Source organism: Schistocerca gregaria, chromosome X, assembly GCF_023897955.1.
Source record: "Schistocerca gregaria isolate iqSchGreg1 chromosome X, iqSchGreg1.2, whole genome shotgun sequence".
Classification (NCBI taxonomy): domain Eukaryota; kingdom Metazoa; phylum Arthropoda; class Insecta; order Orthoptera; family Acrididae; genus Schistocerca; species Schistocerca gregaria.
In genome coordinates this window covers 530988479-531003792 of record NC_064931.1, presented here as the reverse complement: position 1 = coordinate 531003792, position 15314 = coordinate 530988479, and the positions used below count along the sequence as shown (strand labels likewise).

General features: G+C 39.0%; 1 protein-coding gene across 2 annotated transcripts in view; it reads left to right on the top strand.

Annotated features, from left to right (window-relative positions):
• Window positions 1–14421, top strand: part of LOC126298868 (polycomb protein SCMH1) — a 172048-nt gene extending 157627 nt beyond the window's left edge. For both annotated transcript variants that reach the window (XM_049990382.1, XM_049990381.1), the window contains exon 15: window positions 7990–14421. The gene's annotated coding sequence lies outside the window, so the exon portion shown is untranslated. The remainder of the gene's footprint in view (window positions 1–7989) is intronic.
• Window positions 14422–15314: the final 893 nt, after the last annotated feature.

Here is a 15314-nt window from a genome sequence, read left to right as displayed (position 1 = left end):
TGAGATATTGTTTTCCATACACCTCTTTCATGCTGCAGTAAATTTGTGAAGCATGTTCCCCTTCTTTGTGCTGATTGGAAGGAATCCATCATGCACTGAACTATGGAAACAACTCTCCAAAATTGAGGAAATTGCTGTGAAGCCGTTAACTGTGCTTTTGCAACTGGGAATACCACCATGCCACCTTTTGACAAACACATTCAACCCCTGGGGTTACATATGATGCCACTACAACGAAAATCTCCGTTTCAATTGGGCATGCTTCCTTCTGGAAGCATTTCACCATAGATTGCTGGAGCAATGAAGTATTCTCTTATTCAGTAAGAGTCGTCGGGCAGATGTGCATAATTAAATGCCTATAATACTGACATTAATTTGCTGTAGAATTACGGAACACTTTTCATGATCCCACGTTGTTACCTTTTTGGGGAAGAGAAATCTATATAGGAACCAACATGGATTCCACAAAGAATTTTTGAAACTCTGTCCACTCTTAAGATCCAGAAGGCAGTGACTAACAGAACACAGGTTGATGATGTGTTCTTTAACTTCCACTTGGTTCTGCCTAGAAGAGAGGTAAATATTAATATTGTATTATTGTCATTAAAAAATCATTAGTTTTTTTAACTATTATCATATGGGAAAGGCGAGTTGTTCATTAGAAGTTTTTTAACATTTTTATTCTATGGAAGAGTTTAATTGTTGATCCATTGTTGATAGGCAGATGTTTCAGATATCCAAGATGCTATGGGAACTATTCAAATAATAATACCTACACACAACAGTATGTTGCCACATTCTACATTTTAACTGGTTCTACTGAATAAACTCCAATGCATGTGCCAGTTCTTTCTGGAATATTGCCGAGGTCGGAGTGTGTGTATTGCTAAAGATTGTTGAAGTGAATATGTATCTTAATGAGTATATCAGAAGTTGGAGATGAAATTACCAAGACTCATTATACACTGAAAGGTCGAAATTATTTTTGAGAGAGGTGGTTGTTCATTACATAAGCATGCTGACTGATGATGATTTGATTGTGCTGGAATCTTCAACTTTAATTTGTCATGAAGCATACGATGGACATACTGGCTGAATAAGTATTTTTTGCAGATGAAGAACTCACCCATGAAAATGAAAACTATGTTGAGGAACTTTTCGAAAAAATTCAACATAATAGCGCACCAAGTGAATACAAACCAGAAGGGAAAAAAAGGAAGAAAGATTGAATCTCTCTCTCTCTCTCCCTCCCTCTCTCTCTCTCTCTCTCTCTCTCTCTCTCTGTATTCTGTATTAAATATTGCTGTATTATTTTGTAAATGTAAATATTGCAATAGCACATTGTACATGGGATCTACGGACACTGCACAAAGGATGCATCCAGTTGAAAAAGAAGGATTAAATATCCAAATGGGAAGAAGAAATGAAAAAGGCCCTCAGGGGCTCGGCATTGATTTGCTGGATATGGATTTGACAACCTCTGGGTTCGTGAGCTGGGGAGTGGTAAGCGCCATCAATCCCGTCACAGTAAGCTCTGGGTATGCTTCAGCGACCACCGCACCGCACAGACGGCAGTGTAACATTGTGTGTCTCAGGGAACGGAGATCTTGGCTTGACCGCCTGAATCACAAGGATGGGATAAACCTATATATAAAAAAAACTTCAATCTCAAGGTGTGCTGTGCGCTGATGGGATGCTTGGCTGTTGAGGTGGAACAGTCGTTAGCGGGCAACCACTAGGGAACCTGCTGCACCTGAGTTGTATAAGGCTTACTCAGGCATGTGGGGCTCTGTCTGAGTGGATCCTGGTTTCCCTAGCTGCTTGTTGGACTGAGATGGAACCCTCGAAATCATCATCTACTCCCAGCAGGAATGGTGTATCACCTGGGAGTATTTACACCCATTCATCCAAAAGAATGAGAGGGGTTAGTCCTCCTGATACTAAGAATACTTTGGACTGCAGTAACAGGGCTCATGGAGTCATGAATAACAATGTGTTTCTGGTGATAAAGACGAAGGAGGGGACATCTGAAAAAGTGTCCCCCTTTTATATCCATAAGAAATTGGAAGGCCTTGCTGGAAAATTAAAATCTATAGAAATATTGCGTAATGGCTCATTGTTGGTCAAAACTAACAGTTCAAAGCAGGTAGACCTTCTTAAGAAATAGCAGAAACTGGATGGCTGTATCATTGTTGAGATGCACACCTCTCTCCACTCAAGTAAGGGCATTGTCACATGCCGAAATATCATGAACATCGACATAGCAGAACTGAAGCAAAAATGGGCATCCCAGGGAATAGTCGATGTGGAGCAACGAACGCGCAGGAATAATGGAGCAACTGAAAAGACTGCCACTTTCATTGTCAAATTCATCTTTCCAACACTGCCTGAATGTTTTATGACGGGGTTCTTTTGGCCTAATGTTCGGCCATACATTCTAAACCCAGTGCAATGCTATAAATTTTTGACCACACAACCATGAGTTATGGAGGTGAAGCGATCTGCAGGAACTGCGGAAAAGCCGCTCATGACGCTGGGACTGACTGCCCATTCCACCGACCTGCATCAACTGCTCTGGTAACCACCCTCTCTCAAGCCGAGGCTGCCGTGTTTCTGCTGAAGTATGTAAAATATAGGAGATAAAAGTGACCAAGCAGATTCCCTATGCTGAAGCCAAAAAAAGAACATAAGGCAACAAAACTCCCTGCCTTTGCCACTTCATATTCTTCCATGGTGCAGAAAACTATTCCCAAGGCGGATGCTTCGACACAGGCGATGCCTAGTGTGCCTGTATTTACCACAAGCACCTGTACTTGCATGTGTACATGTCAAGGGAAAAAGAGTAAGGACAAAGCAATCCAGGCAGCTGCACCAGGAAAGACCAAAAATAGTTCTGCAGCAAGCATACAGAATGTACAAGGAAAGCAGAGAGCCTCTCAATGCCCTTTTTCCCTCTCTTCCTCGAAGGAACTGGGTGCAGAGAAAGCCTCATGATGTTCAGGTCAAAAGCTGCTGCGAGTACTGTTAGACGTCATTCTTTCCCATATGACTGCTGAGAAGGATATCGTGAAGTTAGATGCCTTGGATCCAGGCAGCCCCTCCATTCCCCCTCGCTCTTAAAGTGCTTCAGCTCCCCGGTGCAAAGATAGGGGTAAATTAAAACTGCACCAATGACATGGCTTCCATACAACAGTGGAACATGAATGGGTTCAGGACTCGTGTGGAGGACCTGAAACTCTTAGCACAGACATGTCCCTTGTGCTTTTGTTCACAAGATACGCATTTTAAAGATACAGATGTCCCTGTGCTACAGGGATACATGCTATACTGCAAGGATGACCTATTGGGGGAAAGGGCCAAGGGCGGTGTTGCAGTGTTTGTCACTAATGTGCACCACTCCTCTGCTCTCCCCTTGGCTACTGACCTGCAAGCAACTGCAGTTAAAATTCATGCGTGTTGAAGGATCACTGTTTGGTCACTGTATTTACCTCTGCAAGATGCAGTAGACTCTGAGGCTCTCACTGATCTTATCACATAACTCCCATGACCATTCCTCCTCCTGGGAGACTTCAGTGCCTATCATGGCCTGTGGAGCTCAACCAATACTTGCCCTTGGGGTCAGGTTTTGAAGGGCTTCATGACGTATCACGAGCTGTGCATCCTCATCACAGGTACTCACACGCACTTCTCTACTGCTACTGGGTCATTCTCAGCCATCAGCCTCTCTTTCTGTTCTCCTGCCCTCGCCGACTCTGTTCAGTGGGAGGTCATTGACGACCTTCATTCCAGTGACCACTTCCCAAATCGCCTTCACCTACTAAATGGCTCACCACCTGAAATTAAGCCCCCAAAGTGGATAGTCAGCAGGACAAACTGAACGCGTTTCAGCCAGCTGGCTGTGTTTGAACACTGCGACAGAGTCCAAGGATGGGTGGACCATATCGTTGTAGCCCTGACTTCTCCATCCCACATGTCCTCAGGTCATCTTAGGAGGTGACCAGTACCAGACGGATGAATGCCATTCCGCGATCCAGGAAAGGTGTGTGGCTCTTCAAAATTTTAAATACTGACCGACAGCAGACAACCTTAGGGCCTTTAGTCGCGAGGGCCAAGGCTCGATGCATCATTAGGGAGGGTAAGAAAAGGTCATGACAAGCGTTCCTGGACTCCATCAATCATTCCACTTCTTCTATAAAGGTATGGGAAGCCATCCGGAGGATTTCTGGTAAACGCATCTGTTTACCGATAGCAGCAATGCTGAAACAGGGTGCCTCCAAACAGCACACAGAGACATTACTCAGACACTGGCTGAACATTTTGCACAAAATACTGCCAATGCAAGCTAGAAATAGGCATTTCGTCACTATTATGCTACTGTAGAGAGGGAAAGGTTGGATTCAGGTCCAACAGTTTCAAGGCCTACCGCTCCACCTTCTCCATGTGATGAATCAGCCCGGACTGAGATTCATTACACTGCACCCGGTCGTGACCAAATCTGGTACTGCATGCTTTGACATTTGCCAGCGGCTTCAGATGAAATCAAATATTTTAGTCTAATATGGCAGACAGGCAACTTCCCCAACTCGTGGAGGGAGGCAGTTCTGATCACTCTCCTCGAACCAAGAAAGGACTGCACATGTTCCAGTATTTATCGGAGTATCGCCTTAATGAGCTGTGTAGGAAAGACCCTGGAGCAAATGGTTAACCATCGTCTGGTCTGGTTGTTAGAGACCAGGCAACTCCTTAGCCACTCTCAGTGTGGATTCCTAAGATTTCAGTCCATTGTCAACAATCTAACCCTCCTAGAGGTAGCTATGCAGCAGGCTTTCCTCTGTAAGCATCACTGTATCGACATATTCTTCGATGAAAGTAAGGCATACGATACTACTTCGAGACACTGTATTCTAACACTACTGCATCAGTGGGGCTCTTGTGGCCACTTCTCCATCTTCATATGGTCTTTCCTGTCTCGGCGGTTTTTTAGAACCCGAGTTCATGACACACTGTCTGATCAATTTGTGCAGCAGAATGGTGTTCGTCAGGGCAGTGTTTTAAGTGTTACCCTCTTTGCCTAGCCATCAACAGTATCACCTACGGTAAGGAGTCCTGTACAGTGCTCCATATTTGTAGATGATTTTGCTGTTTCCTGTTCCTCCTCCCATTGTTGCAACGGTGAGCCGTCTGTTTCAACTTACAGTGCAGAGGTAAGAGGAATGGGCTGCAAAGATGGGCTTCCAGTTTTCTGCAGGTGTGTGTGTGTGTGTGTGTGTGTGTGTGTGTGTGTGTGTGTGTGTTCATTTTAATCGTTCTCATTGTCTTTTCAATTTGTCTTCCTTGAATATGAGGGACACCATCCTACGTTTTAGAGATCCTGATTGTCGTGGTTACCACACCTGAGAGACCTGAAATCCTTCAGTTTTATCGGCTTTTGTGCATTTGCTGCTGGACTATGGTTGCACGGTATATGGGTTAGTGAGGCCCTATTACTTGTGGATCATTGACGCTGTCTATCATGAGGGGATTCAGCTGGCCACAGGTGCTTATTGGACCTGTCCCATACCTAGCATATGTGCTGAGGCGGGGGAACTGCCACTTACCATGCGGTGCCAGCTCCTCATGGTGCGTCAGGCATGTAAGTTCCCTGCAGCTCCACTTTCACTCGTACACCATACTGTTGCTCTTCCACCTCTGGAATGTCTTTTTACCAACCATCCACAAGCCATGATGCCATTTGGCATCCGTGTGCAGCGTGTGCTGGAGTCACTCTGTGTGGAGCCAGTATGGCCACAAATCCAGGGTTTTAACAACCTGCCGCCCTGATTACTGAAGAGGCCCAGAATAATTTTAGATTTGGTGTGGTACAGGAGAGAGAGAGAGCACTCCTGCTTCCATTTTGAATGCGCTGTTCTCTGATATTTTACCTGGCTACCATGACCATATAGTTGTTTTTACGGATGGGTCCAAGCAGGGGTACTCTGTTGTTGCTCTGTCATTTTCCCGGCTCATGTCTTCAAGCTCAGACTGCTTCCATACTTCAACACAGAATTATATGCAATCTTGCGAGCACTGGAGTGGATGAGACGTTCTCCCAGTGTTAGATTTCTCATCTGCTCAGATCTCTGAGTGCCCTTTACTTTCTCCAGTGTTTGTACCCAGCAGATACAGTAACCAAGAATATTCAGGATACCCTCCTACAACTATAAAGCCTGGGGAAGGCGGTGTCTTTCTGCTGGGTACCTGGGCACATTGGAATTGTGGGGAATTAAAGGGTGGATCGAGCAGCCAAGGAGGCGTGTCATGATCCTCTGGTATTTCGGTGTGCTATCCCCCTGCATGCTATCACCTTACTGTTGAAGTACAAAGTCATGTGTCGATGGGAAGACAAGTGGCTGGCAGTGACTGATCACAAGCTCAGTGTCACCAAGCCCACAACTTGGCCGTAGAGTACTTCCTTTCAGCCACATCAGTGAGACGAGGTACTTCTTACTCATCTTCACATAGGCCACAGCAAGAGGACCCTCCAATGTGTGGTGATCGTGGCATGCAGATCACGGTGCGCCACATTTTATTGAACTGGATCAGACTGCAGGGTTTGCCACTGGATCTGTCATCTATTTTATGTAATGATCAAACGAATGTGCTTAGGGTCTTAAAGTTTTGTGAACTGTCCAACATTCTTAACAATATTTCAGTGAGATGTACTTACGTGTCAAAGGGCGTCAGCCAGTCCTTAACAATTGTCCAATGCTTTATATGGGGAAAGAAAAGCTCCTGTTGAGTATTGACTCTTGGAGTGTCCAAAGCCCGAATTATATAATTAGAGCTTTCAAGATGAGGAAAAGTCATCAGCATGCACAATTAAAGTGATTCCTTCAAATTGTACTCCTATCATCAATTTAAAAAATCCAATAAAGCGTATACAAAAATGTACATATCTCACTGAAAATGATAGAGAGAAAATCTCGCAAAGACTGTATAAAAAAGAATTAACAGTACATGATCAAGTGTGATCACCAATATTTAATGAAATGATCCCATATGCCTGGTATGCTTTCAAACTTTATAAGAAAGAGGAATTGTTATGAATGTCAGTGGAGTATGTTTTCGCACAGACCTTCCACAAAAATATTGTTCATGTAAAAATTCTTTTTTTTATAAATTGTGGCAGATGTCAAGATAGTTTTTGCTTTCAGTGTTTTTATGATAATTATCATTCAAATTCTTGTATGTAAAAGAATATAAAACAGTTGTAATGTAAAGAAGTTACTTTTATTCTATCAGATAAATTGTTATTCTACCAGACAAATTGTTGTAGTTGCAATAAAAGTTTTATTTAACTATTTTAAAATACAATATCAGTTTTAATTTGTTTCATTAGATCTATCAAACAGTTGGATCATGTATAAAATAAAACCATTAATGATTTTGTTGACCATAGTTAGGTTATTCATTTTACTTGAAAATACTTCCAATTATTACCAAAGAAATAAATTGATGGAAGTACAGATTGAAACAGGATCAGCAGATTAAAAATCAAGCATGCTCCCAATGAGCTATTTTTATACTGGTTCAGGTAATCATTAAACTGGTATACAAAGTGTGGATAAAACTTTGAAACCATTTCTTTTCTCAGTACTTAATGGCCAGCGTGTTTTACTACTGCTACAGAATAACACACTTTAACTAAATTACTAGCCAACCAAGCTTCATTCCAATCCGAATTTCCTAAGTCGTGCTCTCCCCTTGTAAGATCAAACAGAATATATATATATATATATATATATATATATATATAGTTTTATCCCTCCCCTCCCCCCCCCCCCTTCTGCCTCCCCCCCTTCTCTCCACATTCCTCCATTCTGCCAAGTTTTTTTTTTTTTTTTTTTAAGAAATTCCAGTTATTTGAGCAACTTATGATGTACTAAGAGATACTATTGTGATCTTTGCATAGAACATATATTAATACTTGACTTTCTCATTGCTTTCCAGGATACTGTGGTCAGTAAAGAAAGCCTTGAAGCAAACTTGTATATCATTGCAGCTTAGTTGTAGTGTGATGGCAGCTCATGTGCCTGAAGCAGAGAACCTACAGAAATAAGGAAAATTTTGTTTTTGTGCACATATGTCATCAATCTGCATGTTTGTACACCATAGCCCATAAGGAACTGAAGCCTATTTCGGTACGAGAGGAGTAGTTTGTGTTAACAAATTTTTGTATGTATGTCTATGGCAACCATTTGACAATTTTGTCTGTTTTCAGATTTTTTAATTTTTATAGATACATATAATTATTTTATTATAATTGAAGCCAATGGTGCACTGTTCAGAATAGCTCCATGGATAATTTATTTTACATGTTGATTGATGATGACTGTTATAAATTGAAACAGTAATTTCAAGGACACCTTAGGTGATTATCATTGGTGAAATGTGTATGTATTTTGAAATACAGTACAAGTAATGTATTACAGGAATACTAATTATGATGAACCAAAATTCTGAGTAGGTATGTGGAGTTTATTAATACAGCAAGCAGAACTGTGTAGAGGCTGGCCTCGTCACTGAATACCAGATATCTGAGTGCCCATTTCTGTTACTCATATTTTAATTTTTTACTGTAATGAAAATATTTGTCTTAACATTTCTCACTGTAGATTGAGTAATGGACAGTTTAAAGATTATATATTTTACTTGGGTATGAAACTCGTGGTTTGAAGAGCTCAGTTAATATGAGCAAATCGCAGAATTTTTCACATTATTGGTTGTGATAATTACAAAAAATTGTCTACATCGTTATAATTTGTTGATCATGTACATTATATGTTTTGAGCTTGATTTGTGGGTATAGAAATATGAACTTTTGTGTAAACTTGAATAGGATTCTATGTGCTCCATTTTTTTCTTATGTTGTTTTTAATTTTTGTGTATTTTATTCCTTTCTCATAATGAGAATGACAGACAGTGGTAGAACCACATTTTATTCAGATGGACAGAAGCAAGTTGCATTTGAGTCATGGGAAGTCCAAGCTAGGAATAATATTTGAATAGGTTGATGATGGATCACAAAAATGTTAGATGAACTGAAAAAAAGGTCTTCTATTTCCTCTCCTCCCTTTCTCTTTTTTGCAGTTTGGTGGATAATATTTATATGTATTTGGCTCTTTTATTGTTGCTATTGTATGGTCCTGTTTCTTAAGCAAGCCTTTCTGCTGCACATTGGCCTTTTGTGTCCTATGTCACATGTGCACCACATTTATATGTAAGCCTACAGTATGGTGGAAGCTCATCTTAGGAGAGAGATGGCTGCCAAAAATTATGAATAAGAGTGACATGAAGGTGCAAACACAGCTCTATGAAAAAATGCGGATAATTCTTTTTACAGAAACTGATGATGTACATACATGAGTAGCTTTTGCATTGAGTTAAACAATCTGCAGATATCAAAAGTTACCTGATCTGTTAAGGTACATATCCTTCACACATTACATTCTTCCTACTTCTAATTAGGGAACTTCCTGTAAAAAAAAGTGAGACTTCAAATAAAATACTGTGCTGATTTCTTTCCTTTTTTATTAGTTATATCATAGCCTGTCTTTGCCTTTTTGTCCTAGCACTTTCTTTTTTATGTTTTTTTTTATATGTTGTATGTCATAGTCAAAGAGGGGAGAATAGGTTATAATAGCAATGCATTCAGTTTAGCCAGGAACAAGTTTTCTGGGTTTGTGGTAGGGCTTACCAAGCTGGAATAATATTCAAATGGTTAATGATTTGCTCGACATGTATTGAGCAGTGCATATTTGTGCAAGTTTGTGTGTGTGTGTGTGTGTGTGTGTGTGTGTGTGTGTGTGTGTGTGTGGACTATATCTTCAGGAAATCTTTAAATAAATTGAAGAGAGGGGTAGAAATTCCATTTTTTTTTAGGAAGTAAACTTGAAAATGCATTAGAGATTTGTTAAATACATCAAAGAAACTTTTAACAACTACAAGAACAGTACTACTACTACTATAATAATCACTATTATTATTATTTTTTTTATTATTGTCAGAATGTGGTATGCCTCTTTTCTGAACTGGCCATTGTTCCACAAATCAACCTTGAGTGGCCATGTGCACCGCATTTACATGCAAAGACTGCAGTGTAAACACAACGTAGTACAGCGTTCGTAACCGCACGTTACGAGTAAGAGTGAAGTAAAGATACAAATACGGATGTTTCACATTACAGAAACTTTACAGGATAAAAGTGGGAGTAACTTTGACAGTAATCCAAAAGCTTCTGTAGGTATCAGGTATCTCCTGATGTTTCAGATTGTATGTACAGAAATAATTGTCTGTGTATTGTATGTAAACAAAAACAAAAATCCTGTAAAAGGACAACAGTGTGACTTTCAGTAAACACTGTGTATATCTCAGTTCTTACTGTTCTGTTTTCTGTGTATCTTTTTGACAATTTTATTTTGTGCTCGAAATGGAAAGGAAAGACAATGGCAGACCTGTATTTTATTCTGTCAGACAGAAGTAAGTCATATTTGTGGCTGAGGAAGTCCAAGAACAATACGTAAATAGGTTTGTTAGCTTTACTTGACAGATGTAGATGTCTGTGTGTGTTACATCACACCGAGCAAGGGGGCACGGTGGATAGCACACTGGACTCTCACTCAGGAGAACAACGGTTCAAATCCCTGTGTAGCCATCCATATTTAGGTTTTCCACAATTTCCCTAAATTGCTCCTGGCAAATGCCGTGTTGTTTCCTTTGAAAGGACACAGACAATCTCTATCCCCAAACCTGGAACTTTCTGAGCTTGTGCTCCACCTGTAATGACCTTGATGTTGACGACATTAAACACTAATCTTCCTTCCTTCATGTTATTTCACCAGTTAAATGTGTGTAAAATCTGTCAGTAAACTAGGTCTTTGTAGTGTTCTTCGGGGGATGGCGGAAATCCAGAGAGAAATGGAGAGGATGCTCAAACGTGTCAAAAACTGCAAAAGGAACTAATGACTCTCAAAATTATGGAGTGGTGTTAGCTATGAAGTTGTGTTGCTTTATTCTTGTCAACAAAATTGGTGTTATAGTGCTGCTGCTAAAAGTTAATTAAGTACTATTAGCAGCATTAAAACATGGCATTAGCACTCTGTTGGTCACTGCAAAATGCACTGCATTCCTTATAACTTGAGATGTTTGGACATCAGAGTAACAAAATGTGGTGAGCGATGTGATTCAATGAAAGTAATGTTTCTAACAGCAAAAAAATAACTCTATTAATGGAGATGACAAAAGGTACCCATTTGGCTGAAGTGCATAAAAATAATGCAGCACAGTGGAGAGAATCTGGAAATAATATAGATTCTAAGAAAAAGAAAACTGCATTATGCTCTGAAGGGAAGATATCCCAACAAAGGGCATTTGTAAATTGGCTGGCACTACAGAATTAAGGACTACAGACAGAAATGTACAAAGTAATCTTTGGTTTTTCATTCATCCATATAATACACAACAGTAAAGACCCAGTTGTATAATTACATTTGTACAATTTAAACAGATGAAATCAAAAGATAAATTAAGGATGTTTTGAAGACACTGTATCATTATGAATATTGAAACATAGATTTATAAGACTAGGAGACCTTTAAATGTTTTCTCTTAAAGTAGCTACAGATGTTTAGTATGTGCCATGGAGAAGATACAGAAAGCCTTTGATTTCAATAGGTACCTCCCAAATTCACCATATTACGTTAGGAATATATTGTCCATACAACTTCGGAGCAGACACATGGAAAATGTCTTTGAGACTTGTAAAAAATTAAATTCTTTGCATATGTATGACAACATTTCATTATAATATATTTTAGTGTTTCTTGCAAACTTTTAATATGGAATAGCAGGACTTACTAAAATAGTCAGCATGTCTGCAATATGTACTGAGTTCACTGGGTGTCATAAATTACGTTAGACAAATGCTGAGATGGTTGTTTCAGCAAGGCTATGGCCAATTTCTGTATCCATACTTGCCCAGCTAAGCTTTCATTGCATTTCCAGTGATCCTGACATGAGTATGATGTTAAACTGTCATCTCTATTGCTTTCATTTTATCAAACTAATATATATTTACTTATTTCGATCTTATTGTTTGGCTCATTTAGTGAGCATCGTGTCCAGCACACAGGTCCAGCTATACTTTGATAAATAATGTCAAACAAAATTAGTATTTCTGAAGAATTACTAATTTAGATTTATCTCACTGCATTTGCAACATGACACACTGACTTTGGATAACATACTGCTAAAATATGAAAGCAAGGGCGTACATAGCTTGTGCAATTAATAGTCAAGAAATGAGTTCCTGTGTACTTGGCAAAGTACTCCAGATGTGTACCGAGTGAGGTAGCGCAGTGGTTAGCACACTGGACTCGCATTCAGGAGGACGACAGTTCAATCCCACATTTGGCCATCCTGATTTAGGTTTTCCATGATTTCCCTAAATCGCTTCAGGCAAATGCTGGGATGGTTCCTTTGAAAGGGCACAGCTGACTTCCTTCCCCATCCTACCCTAATCCGATGAGAACGATGACCTCACAGTTTGGTCTCTTCCCCCAAATCAACCCAACTCAACTCCAGGTGTGTAAGAGATAATGGTGTTTACCAGATCATGATACGAGTTAAAGACATATTTTGCACTGCGGGCCCCAAAGAACAAAAGTTATGAGTTATAGAAGTTGTGAAAAACAGCAAACTTAGCTTTCATATGCAAATGATAAGCAGCACAATCCATGCACTACATCTGACATGACTGACTGAGCATATGGTAGAACTTGTGGCATAAAGTACCTGATGAACCAGTACGAATAAAAACAATAAAAATGAGACTGTAGTGTGAAAAAGGTTTCACGGAATTAAGCTGTGCATATTTACTGCTCCATTGCTCTGTACCTGAATTCTGATAATGTAATAATCCAAAACATAAATAAGAAAGATCTCAAATATAAAATGATAGTTCTATAGGAAGAAGATGCCCTTGGTATACCTTGCCCTTTAAATGCTTATGTTAATAGGTATTGTCACATCTCATTTGTTAATTTGTATTATGACTGGCACAACAATCACCTTGATTGGTGTGATACACTCATTCGCTACAGTGGGATGCCCTCCTAGTATCATGCTGCACATATCATTCCAGCTATTCTCATGGCAATATTCTGCAGTTGGTGTTCATTTCAGATACCGAAACAATCACTTCATAAAAGTGTAACTAACACTTAATTCTCTAGACTATCTAATAACATGTGGGGCATAACTCGCTGAAAAGGTTGAAGAGTTAACCTAGATAGTGTGTTCAGTCTTATAGTTTCGCAGAAACGTAAGGGTATTTTCTTCTCACAAAGGACCATGCAAGCATCTCATCCATATTTTTTAAACGTTTATTCTCAGCATATAAATGTGTGTCCAGGATCTGCTTAATGATATTAAATATTAATTGTAGATTGGTACATGCACAGAACTGTGATACTGTAAAGATTAATCAAGCTATCTGCACTAAAAATATCATATATAAAGTTGAGATTGTGGCATGTTTAATTGATTGGACTAACATAATGGAGGTTTCAGTAATACCAACAAATGTTCAGAATGGCCATAAATCTTTCCTGGTATGCTTACAAATGTAATGGGCCAGATTCTCACAAGGTTATCAGTGAAGTAAGCTCAGAAAGCAGTAGCCAGTATATACTCATTTTCAGTTAAAAATATGTGCACTGCTACCCGAGTATCTAGTTATGGTAGATGTGTTTATCAGCTGCAGTGAGAATCCACAGTCAAAGAGAAGTTTTAATATACTTTGGTTTATAAATCATTTTATGTTTGTTAAAAAACTACAGGATGTGTAGATACTGAACTGTGATAATCATAGAAAAACTAAGAGTCAGGCATATATTTTCACATTTTGTAACTGTAAGATCTGCACTGAATTCACTTCATAAAAATAAACTTAACAAGAGAAGTATTAAGTTGCCTGAATTCAAATGTATATTGTTTGAAATTGTAGATGTAAATGTAGAATGCCTATTTGTTATTAATGGAAGCTATATTCATTTAGATGAAAGTGCAACATAAGATGTAACTGAGATTTAATAGTTTCAAGCTATAATTTGATTTCTTAGTCTATTGACTATAATTATTTCACAAATTGTCATTTTCTCCAATTTGTGCTACTTATATAAGTTTTATTTCAAGAGCCATCACAGCAGATTTGCATGTCTGCTTACTATTGTAGTACAAGCTTTTAACATGAATAAGCAAGTTTTTTCCTTGATAAAATATGAAGAGAAGTCAGTATTGAGTGCTTTATGTCTACCTTCCTGTTCTTTGGAAGGATCAGAGTTTTAAGTTTCATGTGAATAAAGTATTCTGTTTTAAAGTCCACCTTTATGTTGTGTGTTTTTATTTTTGTTTTTAATTTGACTATCAGATTCATTTGAATTATTTACCTCAGATATGCACTTATTCAGTGTCACAGCCACATAGTATAATGGTGATTGTAACAGAAATGGATTATGTTAGTTATAAAGTTTTCAAAAAATCTTGCAACTTTTCTCCATGCTTCTGAAAGTTGTGTTTGTGCATGATTATTCCCAAGTCAGGAACAAAATCAGGTATTCTTACATCAAACTTGCTACAATGTATTTTTTTTATATATATATAAATGATACTGACATGGTGCAGTCAAAAGTGGACATAAAAGCTCTTGCCACAAAGTTGAGATTTTTACATTGCACTAAAGCTAGGGAGACTTTTTGACACCCCAGTAAATTACAGTCCCTATCATACCAAAAGTACTACTTTCCTCAATATATTGAAGATTGCTCAACTTATGGAAACAACAGACAAGAATAACTATCGTATACGGACCTCAGAGAAGCTCAGCATAATCCTTCTGGCCTCAATCTCTGCTAGCCTCTTACCTCACACCCACTCTCTTCCCTGCAGTCTCCCTTTCCTCTGTTTTTGTCTTCTCTCCTGCCAACTCTTCCATATCATTGTCATCATGCACTACATAAACTCACTTATACATTCATATCCCTTCACCTGCTGCATCCTATCCGGTGCACCTGCTTTCTCCATCTCAGATGTAGGTCTTTCAGTGGGTGCAGATGATGTCATGAAAAGTCTTCACTGTAGGGGTATTTTGAAGAAAAATATGCTAAAAAGCATATGCAATGAAACTGGATTTTTCAAAACATAAATGATCCAAAGGATTGTCAGATATGTCAAAGAATATCGTAGGAAGAAAAAGATAAAGATTTTGATATGGCCAA